The 13,984-nt window shown below is 39.2% G+C and overlaps 1 protein-coding gene across 4 annotated transcripts in view; it reads right to left on the reverse strand.

The window, feature by feature from the left end:
• The window catches only part of pcdh9 (protocadherin 9), a 152,789-nt gene that overhangs the window by 38,101 nt on the left and 100,704 nt on the right, over positions 1–13,984 (reverse strand). The gene's annotated exons all lie outside the window — the stretch shown is intronic.

The raw sequence follows: 13,984 nt of genomic DNA on the forward strand, positions 1-13,984 counted from the left end.
CAGTAATGCAGCTTCGCCTGTGACAGACTCTAAATCTTAAGTTGGCCTATAAAAGTAGATGGTTGCATTCCAAATGAATTTAAACTGCATCGGTTTCATTGATTTGGAGCTTGGCTTTTCATATTAAATTCAAGAACTAAAAGGTAGCCCTTTAAACTGAAATGGAGTATTGACTTTCAAAGCTGCGGTCTTTGTTTAAAACAGGTTGAAAATGCAAGGCATTAACTGGCTTTTCTTTACAAAAGCACCTGTTAAGAAAAGTGTTTTACCGGTATCGTCAAAATAAAGTCCCACGTTGTGTACAGGAAACAAATCAGGATGTTTCTTTGTACTCTTTCCTTTGCTCCTGAGTTTGACCACATAGAGTGCTGTGTTTAAATCAAAAACTCTTGTGTGTGGCATTGTGTTTCAAAGGACACTGCAATCCTCAACACTCACACTGAGCAGAATGTAAATGCACAGACACGCACAATTGCGCACTCAAAAGAATGCAACCTTCTCACCTCCACAAATAATCTTATCTAGCAGCAGTCTGACACCTGGAGTGAGAGAACACATCCTACGAGTGTGTTCTCACAATCACACCACTAAGGGAGATCAGTCACCCTGGAGAGTAGAAGTCACAAAAAAGATCTCTTTCCATCCTTCCCTTTCTTTCCCCCTTTCCCTGAAGACCAAAGGTGCTCTGCCATCTGCTGGCCGTCTTTGGAAATACATATTTATTGGATTGGGTTAACAATGACACGTTGAAAAATGGTCATCTTAAAGGTTTGCTTCAGCCATATATGTTGATGAGAAACATTTAAAATTAAGTGACAGTTGAATCAGTCTTGCCTGTCTTGGATTTTGACTCAAACATTGACTCATTCTGCTCTGACTGCCTTTCCTGTGGCAACGTTTGCAGGCTTCCACATTACACTGTTCAGTCATAGCCCTTAAATTCTGGAAAATATTTACATTTTGTCCCCGAGTGTGTGTAGATGTACTTTGTCAGTCTTTGCACAACTTGTTTGGCATGTGATTATCAGCACAAACCAGCTAAATGATCTGCAGATTTATGGATTAGGGGGGGGGAATTTTTTTTTTTCTTTGAAGTGTTTGTTTGCAAACCGAAACCATGCTTTTCATTAAAAAGGATGCTGTAAACTCAACACATATTTTAGTAACATTAGAATGAGTACCCCTTACCTTTGCAAATATTCTCATTAGTTGAGCTTGCATAAAGAACGGTTTCTGCCAACATGAGTGCTCATCCAATTTTCAATCTCAATTTTACTGAGCTGGGCCTGCTTATCTGATTCATCTGCCAAAGTTGGAAAATGAGGGTGATGAGTACAGACCAAAAGAGTAATGTGAGTTATAAAACGAAGTCGCAGGAACGAGCTGCAGTGAATTATTGACCTATGTGACAACATATGCATAATTTCATGTCCCAAACTGTGTCAAATTCTAGTCTTTTATTGGATCAAACATTATTTCCTTTAAATCTATTGGACAGCTGCAGCCTTTTTTTCTGAAACATTAGCCCTCATGTGCCTTCTCGTCCACACAATTGGTGCAGATTTATTGGGAAAAACTGAATTTCCCTCAGCTGAACGTGTGATTAGTCCTTTTCTGTACTTAGCTTCCTCCCTAAGGTCAAGTAAGATGGATCCAAACTCCTTGCAACATGAAAATGGATGTAGAAGTAATAGGTTTTGTTTAGAAAGCAATCTTGAGCAAGACACTGACACTACAAATTGGTCAAATTTCTTCGCAAGTCCATGCATTTTTTTCCATGTCTTCATCTGAGTAAAGCAAAGCACAAATCACAATTAACCTTAGCAGTAAAACAAACAAAAAATTGCAATAATAATAATAATACGACATGAAAAAACTAAGCAAAGTCATATCTTTGAGCCAAATCCAAGGATCACGACAAGCAGAAAATAAAAGACATTTAGGGGGAATTATTGTAATATTTGTGGGTGACCTACAGTATATTGGGGAAGAAACCTTGTATGATATTCAAAGCAGACACACACTCTCTTTCGGTATGTGATGGTACCTCATTCACACTCACTGTTTTATACAGCTTACATGTTAGAAATGAGATCTGCTTTTTTTGTTTTCCCAATATGGGGGATGTCCAGCTTGCCTAATGACAGTTGATGTTATTTTTTTCGCCGTTAAAAAGCCCCTGAAAATGAAATTACGATTATATAATGTATTGTTGCAGTGTAGCAGACACCACCCTAAAAATGATTCTGAATAATTAGGGCATTATCATCATTATGATGGTGTTTTTTTTTGTTTTTTTTGCATTAGGTGATTTCAGTGCCAAGATTCCAGCAGCATTTGTAAAAGCAAAGCATATTGCCTGCAGGCGTGATTTTTCATTTTGACTTGATTTAGCTTTTGGAAAATATAAGCAATGTCATCAGTTCGGCTTGCGTGACAAATATGGACTGTGAAAGACACAGTTGTGAGGAGTTGAACGAAAGCTGTTAAAGTCAGAGTGTCTTTTTTGTGCAGGAAGTGTGGCGGTTTGCAGGAGAGTGGCGATTAGGGGAAGCGAGCCATTTGCGCCCCGACTCCTCCACGGAACATGAAGACGTAACCCAGGAACAAGCTCGCGCAAGCCGAGAGATAAAAGAGAAAAGCAATACGAATGTCTTAAGTCTTCTGTCACCAGGTACCAAACCGGTTGATGAACTTAAGCGTTGTCTTTACTTGAGAGGTTTTTTTTTTCCCCTGGATAAGAAAATGGAGGGCAGTGAATCGGAAATCAGACCGTGCGGCAGTGTCATCACTTGACTACGTCGAAGCATTCCTGACTCACAAAAATAGTTACCCCGTTTTTAGAACCATCCACAACTTGTGTCTCCATCTAAAACGCTGCGCTTTCCCTTTACCGAGAAGTCACATTTCCTTTTTCTGGTGAGCTGAACATCTCACTACCGCTAGCTCCCAACCTTCACTCTAAATTTGGTCTGTCGTTAAATAAAGCTGACTTCAGGTTACTGAGAACTGCGAGATTGGAGTAGTGCAACCTGCTCTGTGCGCCTGAAGCAGGGCTGGGAAAATCTGTTGAACTGCCACGGAGCGTCAGCTACATGTTAACCTCTTCTGATTCATTCATTGGCACGACCATCTGCTGGCATCTCCAGCCGTAAAGTGCGAGAGACAGCAGTTCTTCTCTGTGTGACTCTTTCACATTGAGAAGAGAATTTGCCAGTCAAGGACTGTTGACTGCGGTGCAGAGGTTCCTATGAACTCAAGCACTGAAAATGCGCTTGACACGTTTGTATGACTTATTGTCCACATGAGAGGTTTGTTACCTTGAGCCGTAAAGTGCACAATGAAGAGACAGCGCTGTAACAAACTATTACATAAAATTCTTATTTCTTCCATTTCATTAATTGTCATAATTTGATAAATTCCATATTTAATGCAGAACGGTCATTGTATTCAAAACTATTATCTAAACAATTAATACGAGAGAGAGAGAAAGAGAGAGAGAGAGCAAGGAAGTGGGCAAAAACACGGTAGCGATATGCGTGGCTGTGCGAAGAAGTAATTGAGAGCCAAAATAAGCATTTTAAGTTGCTTTTAATTAGAGTAAAGGGATGAAGTGCAATAAATACAGTCATCTCTACAGTGCGACATGGATCTGTTATCATCTGTGAATTAGCCTTGTGCGACAACAAACTAAACTGACTGTATAAAGCTGTGTTGGGCGTTGTTTGGGGGGGTAAAAAGTGTCTTACAGTGTTTATAATATTGATAATACCCCATTAATAACTTGGAGACCCGTGGCTATTCGTCCTATGTGGCTAATGCATGAACAAATTCGTTTTTCTGGCAAAAATCAGCTATCGCGGCTTTTAATCCGGTGCGTTTTATCGTTCGAAAATCATGGTAAATGGATGTGAATAGGGAATTAGCCAGCTAGTGAGATTTTAATAATGTTTATGAATTAAGAAACCTCTGCCCTTAGCCTCTAGTCATGCATGGATGCTTTTTTCTTGCTAGGGACGGACTGGCGAAATGCAAGGACGGAGGTGTTTTAAAAGAACTTTGGACAGATGGTGACTCAAGGTCATTATTTTATGAATAAGTACAGAGGAATGATGACGCAAGGGTTGCCATGTAGCGGACGGAAAAATAGGGTAACGTTCTGATCTCTTCGCTTTACTTTCATTGGGCTAACTGTGTGTGTGCGTGTGTGTCCGATGCTCAAGTGCCATGGAAAATTGTTGACGTCGCCACCAAATCTTGCAATTACCACCCTGCTCTGAGCGTTTGTGCCAGCCACCATGGTGCAGCATCACACTCTCAGCAGATTTGTGATGACTGTGAAATGTTGGTATCATAGAACCAGTGGAATGTAAAATTAGCATATTCCAAACGAGCAACTCTCTAATATGGAATGGTGTTTAATTCTGAGAGGTGGGAAGGAACTGATATACGGTCTATAAATCAGATTTTTGGCACCTCACTTTGCAGGAGCGTCAAATTCACCCACACTTTCATGGCTTTAGATGTGGCTGGCACCCCTGAAATTATCGGAGTGATCAGTTATTTATTCATTTTTTTGCCTATTCCACAAAGAAAGCATAAAACCACAACGAAGACTGTCTGGTCCTTCTCATTATCCCTCATCAACCACGCCGGTGCAAAATGCATATACTTGTAAGGGGGTAAATGATTGCAATTCTTGCTAATACAAGGCATTACATTTAATTCTTGTCTGTTCATCACAAATTAGCAATGTGTCATAGGTGTGGACCCGCCCAGGGACAATATCTTCAGTTAACACTATTTTCCCCTATTGCCGCTGAAATAGCTGACCAAGTCACTTTTTTACACCCAAGTTATAAGGGGTGATTGTACTCTGTGGAGGGATAATCACAACACATCCTGGCAAGGCAAGTTCGAGCAATGAAACCCAAGTTAAAAGTATTAAAAAGAAACTCCTGCTCTAGCATCAAAAACGGTCTCGTAAATGTGCTCTCTGGGTAAAGCTTCAGGCATGACACACTCCCCACTTCACTAAATATGAATGTGGCATTAGTAAGCCTTCCGTAACATTTGGCACAAATGTGCAATCCTTATGACATGGAAATAACTGGAAATAATGTTTGCCATTCAATGAGACCCCGAGGCAAAACTTGTACTATATGACATATTTTGAACACAGCCCAAAAGAAATCACTGAAATACAAAACATGGAATACGACTCAGCATTTTTGCAGTGATGTATTTTCTTTCTATATAATTGAGAGCACAGACTCAAAACAAGTGTGTGTAAATTTGCATGTGCTCGCTTGGGAGTCTTTCAAACTGCCTAAAAATCCAAGCGAGACAAAGCACCGCTTTCATACAAATTTTAAAATAGCAATGTACTCCATATTGTTTTTTTTTTTGTTTTTTTATTGTCCCCATCCCTTGTTACCATCTTTGACAGTATTGAAGTGTCGAGAATGGCGATCTTTGGGGGTTACGTTGTGGGGGGGAACTGCCGAATGATTATTAGTTTAAAGAGATGAGAGCAATATTCAAACAATCACTCACGTGCGCTAACTCTCCTCCACTGTGGCAGTGTGTAAACAAACTTAATGTCTACAGTCTGTACCGCCATGAGTCTCATAACCCGACCGGGCCCCGAAGCCCCTCTTAACATCCCACACAAGTCCAGTGGCTTATCACATAAACAATCATTGACTGCTTTGAAAGTCGTCAATACCCTGAGTACAGTTTTACATATGGTAAGCCGTGCTAGTCAATCTCTGTAAGCCAGTGAAGGCACAACAATTAGAGGCCATCAAGTTACATGGTTCAACAATTCAAATCAGACAAAATTGGGGTGGAGTGGGTTTTGTTTTGTGGAGCTCCTGTGTAAATAGAAAGGGATATTTGAGAACATTTAGCATTTTATGGCCTTTTTTTTTCAATAGTTGATATATATTGGAAGTAGAAACAGGCCATGCTAGCTATGAAAAAGCCCTGCAACACGTCTATTTGATGGTGCAATATATTGATATGTGAAATGGCGCCTTAGGTCTTGCAGTTGAACCAGAACAACTTAATGGATTAATTGGGAGCCAACAGAGATAATTAGGCCTTTGGGGTTGTATGATTCCACTATTTTTTTTTTTGCCTGTTGCCTCAGCACTGTAATGTTGTAGTGTTCCTGCTGTGTAATTTAGTTAATTAACAACAATGTTGTGTCACTGTCCACAGATTAGCAGAAGGTACAATGCAAAACAAACACAAGACTGATTAAAAAACATGTTTGATATGTTTTGCTCTTTACCTTTTTTTTTTTTATCCCTTGAGTAAAATTTAACTGGACACAAAAGATTCTCTTTTTCATATTAAACTCCAGTTATTTAACTCGAGATCACACGTGAACGTGGACAGCTCATATTGAGCTGAAATGCCAAAGAAACTTTTTATTGCTTCATTGTGCTTCAACCATTCAGACGTGCAAAACTTTTTTTTTTTTCTTTTTTGTTCAACTGACAACGGCCATGCAGTGATTCACCTTCCTGAACAAAACATATGATTTGCATGTTAATAATCTGACGGCTATAATCAGCTACGGTTTGAATGCAACTTTTTTTAGGCACAGTTCAAAAACGTGAAAACAATAAGGCACAAGACGTACGGTTGCACTAGTGCAAATGCTGTCTCTTCATATTCACGCAGTAGATAGACGACTCCGTTAAAGAGATTGGTCCAACCTTTTAACTTGACAGCTCGTATCAACACAAATATAGCTCATATAGCAGGCTACAGTTATATTGGTGTGTTTCCCCGAAGGAGAAATTACAGAAAGCTAGATGTTAGCTGAGAGTAAGTGAGCCAGGACTTGGGTTGTTTGCTGTGCTCTTATTATTGGATGCCAAGGTGTCCTTCTGTGAGGCTGACAGGCACTGAGTAGTAGGCCAAATTGATTGGTCTGCTCTTGCCCGCCAAAATGACCCGAACTCAATTTGCTTGCGATGGCTTCAATTTCCTGGCTGGACACAATCCCCCAAACCGCTCCTCCCTCACTCTCTTTCTTGCTCTCGCTAGCTCTCACAGCATCCCTCCTTGCTCAAGAGCTGTCATTTAATTTCATTACTCAACAGGGGGGGGCTGCTCTGTCACACGTATCTGTCTTCCGTCCCCTGACTTTGTTTGTGTGTGTACATTGACCAAAGTGTAATGCTTGGTAAAGGGAAACTATTTTGACAGTATGAACATGTTGCTTTTGAAGTCATACTGCGTGTGTGTGTGTGTGTGTGTGCTTATCGTCAAGCACATACAGCAAGCTACGGAATGAATTTTTATTTTGAAGATGTCTGCTCACTACATGTGTTTTGAACTGAAATGTCACTTCATTTTATTTAAATCCATCCTAACACACCCTCATGATTTATATGTCAACTTTTTCTACACAATTTCTAAGGTATAGTGCCATTTCGTTCATTTTTCTGGCAACATTAGAAATTTGAGCCAAAGAGATGGCTGATGGCTTGATCTTTACTCGCCTCCTAGATGGGAGAAATGCTATTTTCTTTGGGTAAAACTTTTTTTTTTTCAACGCTCAAGATGAGAACACATGCAACGAACTTAAAGCCATCCCACACAAACATTTTGCCCCTTCCAAAGTGATTGAGGCGTTCATAATGTTGCCATCCTGTGTTTATCAGATTCATACTTTATAAACATGTTTTGTTTGCTGTATTTTCTACATACATAAGAGTTTTCCAACTTTTCATGAAAAAGTTCAGTCTCTAGGCTTGGATAATTAAAAGGCCAGCTTTAAAAAGATCGCTACTGTGTATTCTTCCCTAACAGCTATAACTGGAAAACACCCAATTTGCATCACCCAACTTAGACTCGGAACATCTTGTGAACTCATTTCCAATGCACATAATACCCACACGGTCAACGGCTGATTAGAAGGAAAGCAGGATCTAACGCTGGAGTCAAGCATTGAGGTCTTTGAAGTGATTACCTTACATGCTTTGGCCTCGCTTTTGTTGCACGAAAGATAAACATGTGGAGCCACTCAGCATATGCCAGCTTATGTCAAGATGAAAGATCGTACTGGCCAATATCAGAAATGGGCAGATTGTACTGAGGGTATTAACTGGCTTCAGAAATACACTACTATTGCAAGATCTAATTCTGATTTCAGACGGTGTCAGCCTCTCAGCACTTTTACATGGTCACTATGAGCGGCTCGAGATGATAGGCTACAACAACAAAATAACCTTGACTGTCACCCTCCTCCGCTTTGTTAAGCTTTAATAATCTCCCCCTCCTTTAATAAAATCCCATAACCAAGCATACAACTACGAACGCGCTGGGCATTCTGTCAGATAAAGCTGCGAGCAACATACAACAAGCGAGCCTTTCTATTTTTTCCTCACTTTTGCTAATATTTGTCTCCGAGGATATATGCTCTCTTCTGGGTGTATTTACAGGCGGACTTACAAGCTTTTACCTCCAGGAAACAAGCAGCAGATCTGACTCATATTTTTCTATGATTAATCTCGTGGAGTATCAACCAGGAGGCATAAATGTGATACAACCAAATTAAGGCAGCTCAGCAAGCCAAATAAGCTGGGGAATTTCAAACCAATGCGCTTTTTTTTTTTATTAAGCGTTATGAACCACTGCAGTTGTATTGCTATTGTACGATTACGTAATGCTGTTGACATATTTTTTATGTATTTTTCTTTTTCTGGTGTCGTGGTTAAACGGGAAGCCCAGACTAAAATGCATACTGTCAAAGTTAGCGAGAGAGAGAGACAGCACTCTTGCAGTAAGCAGTGTTCTTGTTAATACATAAATATGAATTATTAACCACTGTGAGGGGGGAATTGAACTACTGTATATTTCATCAACGTTTGTAGATTTTCAGTCATTATTCTTTATGAATCTTCAGCCTCAAAATGTTGAGAGAAGGGTTTGTTTTGTTCTGTTACCCTTACAAGTATCTGTTATTTCAACTCAACAGTAGTTCAGTTCAGAGACGGACGGAGTGGGACTCATTTTCAGCCATCGAGTAAGATGGGTCGCACCAGCCCACTTTAGTTCGTTACATTTTAATAAATTTGTATAATTTTACCATTTGCTCCAACATGATGTTTATATTGTATTTGATCAAAAATATAGTAGAAAAAAATGGTGTGTTGAATTTACTCAATTTTATTTTGTCAAGTGGTTGTCAGTATGAAAAGCATCTGGATACGAATATATTTTCAAGTAGACTATACATAAAGATTTACTGGCCAATGACACAAACTCTAAAAGGTGTACACAACGCTAACCCAGTTTCCAATGCGTATCTGCAAACAAAACTTGCAGAAGAACCTTATATAAATACATGAAAATTTGCCAATGGTTAGGGCATTTAATTAATAAATATTAATAATATTTCACTTAAAAAAATAAATAATTTGTGGCCCGAGTGGTGTTTGTGCATCATTAGAGAGTTGGCACTCCCAGCATGCTTTGTTGCAGTGATAACACTTGTGACTGTGTTAAACTCGGTGTGTTTAATGTTTTTTTTTTTGTACAGACAGGGTGTAATATATAGTCCAGATGGGCCACTCTGGTCCTGTTTTATTTGTACAAATGAAAATTGCACGACAAGAATTGAAATATGAAGACAATATGTAGTCTGCCTGTATTGATGCTGCTCAAGCATTATCATGGCGTTCCCTTTCGGAACATAACGACTGATCCATAAGGTGAACGCTTCTTTGTCTGCATGCTGCCTTACATCGCTGAGCTGTTTGATCACTTAAAGCAACCTGACTTTTGCGGAGAATGTGTTTAGTCTACAAAGACATGCTGTGCCCTGCCGGTGGAGTCTGTTCTAGCTCTCTTCAAAAAGCCCAAGAGGGACAAAGCCAGGAGCTTATCCTTTGTGTATGGGGAACAAGGGATAATGCGGGCCGCTAGTGCAATGACAGTCGGGTTGCAAGCTGGATACCGATGGGTCTCCTTAGCTCCAGGGAAATTACTCAGAGATATAAATAAAATGCTCTGAAACATTGAATGATTGTTTTTGCTCCTCCATATCCATCTTTTTGGACATGTTGAAATAGCTTTATAGATTCCATCATCACAAATAGAATGCAAAGTATCGGCGCAGTGTGACTTGGATTTTCATGAATATGATCCTCATTGCCTTTATATTGAAATTATTCAGGGTAACCACATACCGTGATTTAGCACATGATTGGGCAAAGAAAACGTGACAGTACTACACCTACTTGCTATCAAACATTTTCACGCAATCAATTTATTTCCATTCGTAGCCAAATAATGAAGCGAGATTAAATCAGTGCGCTTTTTGAGATTTGACATTCTTCTTTAGGCTAACAATAAACAGGTATTTTTTATATTGTGGGCCAAATTGACCAAGTGGAAAGGTAAATTGATTTATGTCAATTCTTGTCATTTCAGTGTGACTTCATCATCATCATTATATCAAAATGTGTTTTATTGAAAAATACTTTAGGATTTGTGTCTCGTCACCACAGATCACTCGTTCATCAACATTTCCGTGGGTGGGATGGGCTAGTATGATAATGTTGTAACTCTAAATTTTTGTGATTGTTCTTGGATTCTTAGTTCTGTACTTATTGATCAGAAAAATATAACTTATATCAACACTAATGTACCATACCACTGAAAAGAGTAAATAATTTTCGTTTGCACATGATTAAAAATTGGTAAATTGATGTAATTCTATAAGTTTAACACACATTTTAATCACATGGAACCGATGTACATGAATGAATTAAACAAACCCAAAGGATATTTTTTCCCAGCGTGTGGAATGAGAATGACTTAAATTGCATACATACATCATGTTTTTTTTCCCCAGTACTGTTGTTGACGGTCGTACTGTATACATAAACAGCATATCAAAATATACCTTTCTAGTTCCATTCACATCTGTTTAGTCATCCAGCTTTACCTTGTGCAGCAGCTTTTGGATACCTCACAGGGGGCTTTAATTTCAAACATGCTTATGAAGTCTTTGGAAGTAAATGTTCGTTAGTCTTCAATTAACCAAAGAATCATGTTTTTTATGAAGCAATGGGAAGCTAAAATTCTTTGGAACGAGACATGCAAGCTCAGAACTTGCAAACGGGACCATCAATGCAATCATGTATATTCTTGGATTAAGGAATACAGTAAATGACTCCTCTCTTGCCAACATAAATGCCAGTGAACGTCCTTAAAAGCACCCTTAAAATGTCACTTTGATTCAACTGCCAGTCTTCTTGGTGACCCCTTTAGGGAAAAATATTCTGATGATTTGTGTGCAATAATTGCTTGGCATTCCTCTTCTTACACATCTTACAGGCTAAATCAGGTTCCATAAGTCCATGGCAAACAAAAGCAATGGCCTCCAGTTACCCCCTCACTGATGTTCAGAACACGGCAAACAAATAAAGGACCACTCTTTTCAGCCTTGGAGAACAAGGTATCTTCCACAACCTAAAAGTACTGATGGAAATAACTGACGCTTCTGACAAAAAAAAAAAAGGCAATCTTCCAGCCAGCAGTATAGCCTTTCTCCTATGACTAGAAGAAATAAAGAAAAGAAAAAAAACAGAGATTGGTAACAGTAAGGTGACGTGGAAGACGAGCGAGAGAGAGAAAAGGAAACAAAAGGCGAGTCAGTCGTATAGCAGAATCTTAAAGAGCACGAGATGCCAGACGTGGCTTCAGTGCAGTGTAGTGCCAAGACAGGTATGGTTGGGAACACGCTTTGTTTTCCGAGGCGCTGAGTGCTTGCCTACCATGATATCTCTTCACTGGAGCTGACAGCTGATGGGGTTTACCATGCAGAAAGAGAGAACAATAGAGAGAGAGGTAGCACACTCACTCAGTCTATCAATCTATCTATCAATATCACGCTATCTCTCTGTCTCATTTTATCGCTGTCTCAATCCAGTTGAGTCTGAACGGACTTCACTCGCACACCACCGCACAGCTTCAGACGTAGTTTTCAGAGCAGCGATGGCAACGTAGAGCCTAACCAACGGTCAGTATGATGCTAACCATATGACCTACGGTACTGCTCACCAATTAATTTTCATCAAGGGAGAACATTGAAAGCTTTATCGTTTGGAAGCCTGTCACATTGTTGTAAGAGCAGTTGTTGTTTCTGTGCCTTTGCTGTTGGGCGATCCAGTTCCTATTGTTCAATTTAAACAAGATCTAAAGTACCATTTTCTCATATTATTATACATAAGCGACTGAATAACATGTATATTCTCCACAAACAGAAAATACACCAAATAATTGAAGTCTGTTGTAAAAATTGGTTCCTGTGTCTGAACAAAAGTACAATACGCAGCCCTTTCCTTTAGAAAATTCCTCCCAACTCATTTTCTCTTGCTTTTTGATTGAAATGCAAACTAAATTGAACAGGACCAGATTAGAAATGTCGTGTTCTTGACATTTAAAAACAACAATGAGATCAAGATAAATACATTTGCATCTCATTGCCCGAAATAGACATGTTTTTAAAGGAAGAAAAAAATAATCATAATCAAAATAATATCAATATAGATAAACATAACATCTACGCTCCTGAAAAGGGGCAACTACACTTGCTCCTAAACCAGTTAATCACAGCTGATCTTGAACCACTTTAACGGGGCAATATGCCAGTTTAACATAACCTCTGTTCACATCAGTGAGACAGGCTAAAATTGTTGCAATGACACTCACACATAGCATGCTCAACACTTATCTCAAGAGCTTCTGTGCCTTCTCTGAAGAGCTGTAAAATGTTTTGACACGTTACCGTCTCTGATCTGACCTTCAAAAATATCCATCATCTTTCGGGTCGATCTGTCTCCTCATCTGTTCGCCTCTCTCAATCTGTCTCTATTCTTTTTGTCCGCGCACTCACGTAACCTGCCGAGCACTTAGCTCGTTGATCCGGTAATGTGAGGCAAGCTCTTGTGCTCCAATTATTCTCCTGTAGTTGTTCTTGAATAGGTTTTTTCCTCTCTGTTAGCTAAAGGATATCATGCCCCCTATGATTCCCGCTGGTCTTTCCGTGTTCATCACCTCACTCCTGTGTCTCTCTTCTAATGAACATTTGGGGACTATTTGACCTGAAATTGATTCAACACAAATACTTAGGGCTGGGGTTTATCTTGCAGTGAAACCTTTGGGAATTAAATGTGTCTGTGTTGTGCATCTACTGTATATACACACTCAATGATATAACTAGCTGGATTTATATATTTAAAAAAATAAATCACCAGTGTCAAATCCATCCATCCATTTATAATCGGTACCGCTTTTCTGTACAAGGGTCGCAGGGGGTGCTGGAGCCTGTCTCAGCTATCTTCACACAGTAGGCGGGGTACACCCTGAACTGGTTGCCAGCCGATCGCAGGGCACACAAAGACAAACAACCATCCGTGCGCGCACTCACACCTGGGGATAATTTCTTATATTATAACATATATAAATATTTGTTTTCCTCCGGGTGCGTGGCTCAGGCACTGGCTCATTCAGAAGACGTAGTGTGACTGCTGAATGCTTAAACCTGCTGCTCGTCTAGATGCTCTTCGCATATAATATCCCGATAGTTAAATTTTTTGGACATCACTTTCATTTTTTCCACTTTGTCTGATTATTTGTGCACTACAAATATTGCTTACCAATAAAAAGAAAATGATTTAAAAAAAATCCCAATAATTGGGTAAATACATTTTTTGCACAGCCCTGATATATATATATATATATATATATATATATATATATATATATATATATATATATATATATATATATATATATATATATATATAGTGTTTTTGCTTGTGTTAGTATTCAGTCACTAAACACACACACCAAATACAATTAATCTCCGTCCTCATTTTACTGAAGAACATACTGTATCTTTAATATTGTACTTTTTGTTGACATGAGCAGCTTTGGCACAGCAGTCGTTGTT

Source organism: Idiotropiscis lumnitzeri, chromosome 5, assembly GCF_059441095.1.
Source record: "Idiotropiscis lumnitzeri isolate Australia: NSW breed Sydney's pygmy pipehorse chromosome 5, RoL_Ilum_1.0, whole genome shotgun sequence".
In the NCBI taxonomy this organism is placed as follows: Eukaryota; Metazoa; Chordata; class Actinopteri; order Syngnathiformes; family Syngnathidae; genus Idiotropiscis; species Idiotropiscis lumnitzeri.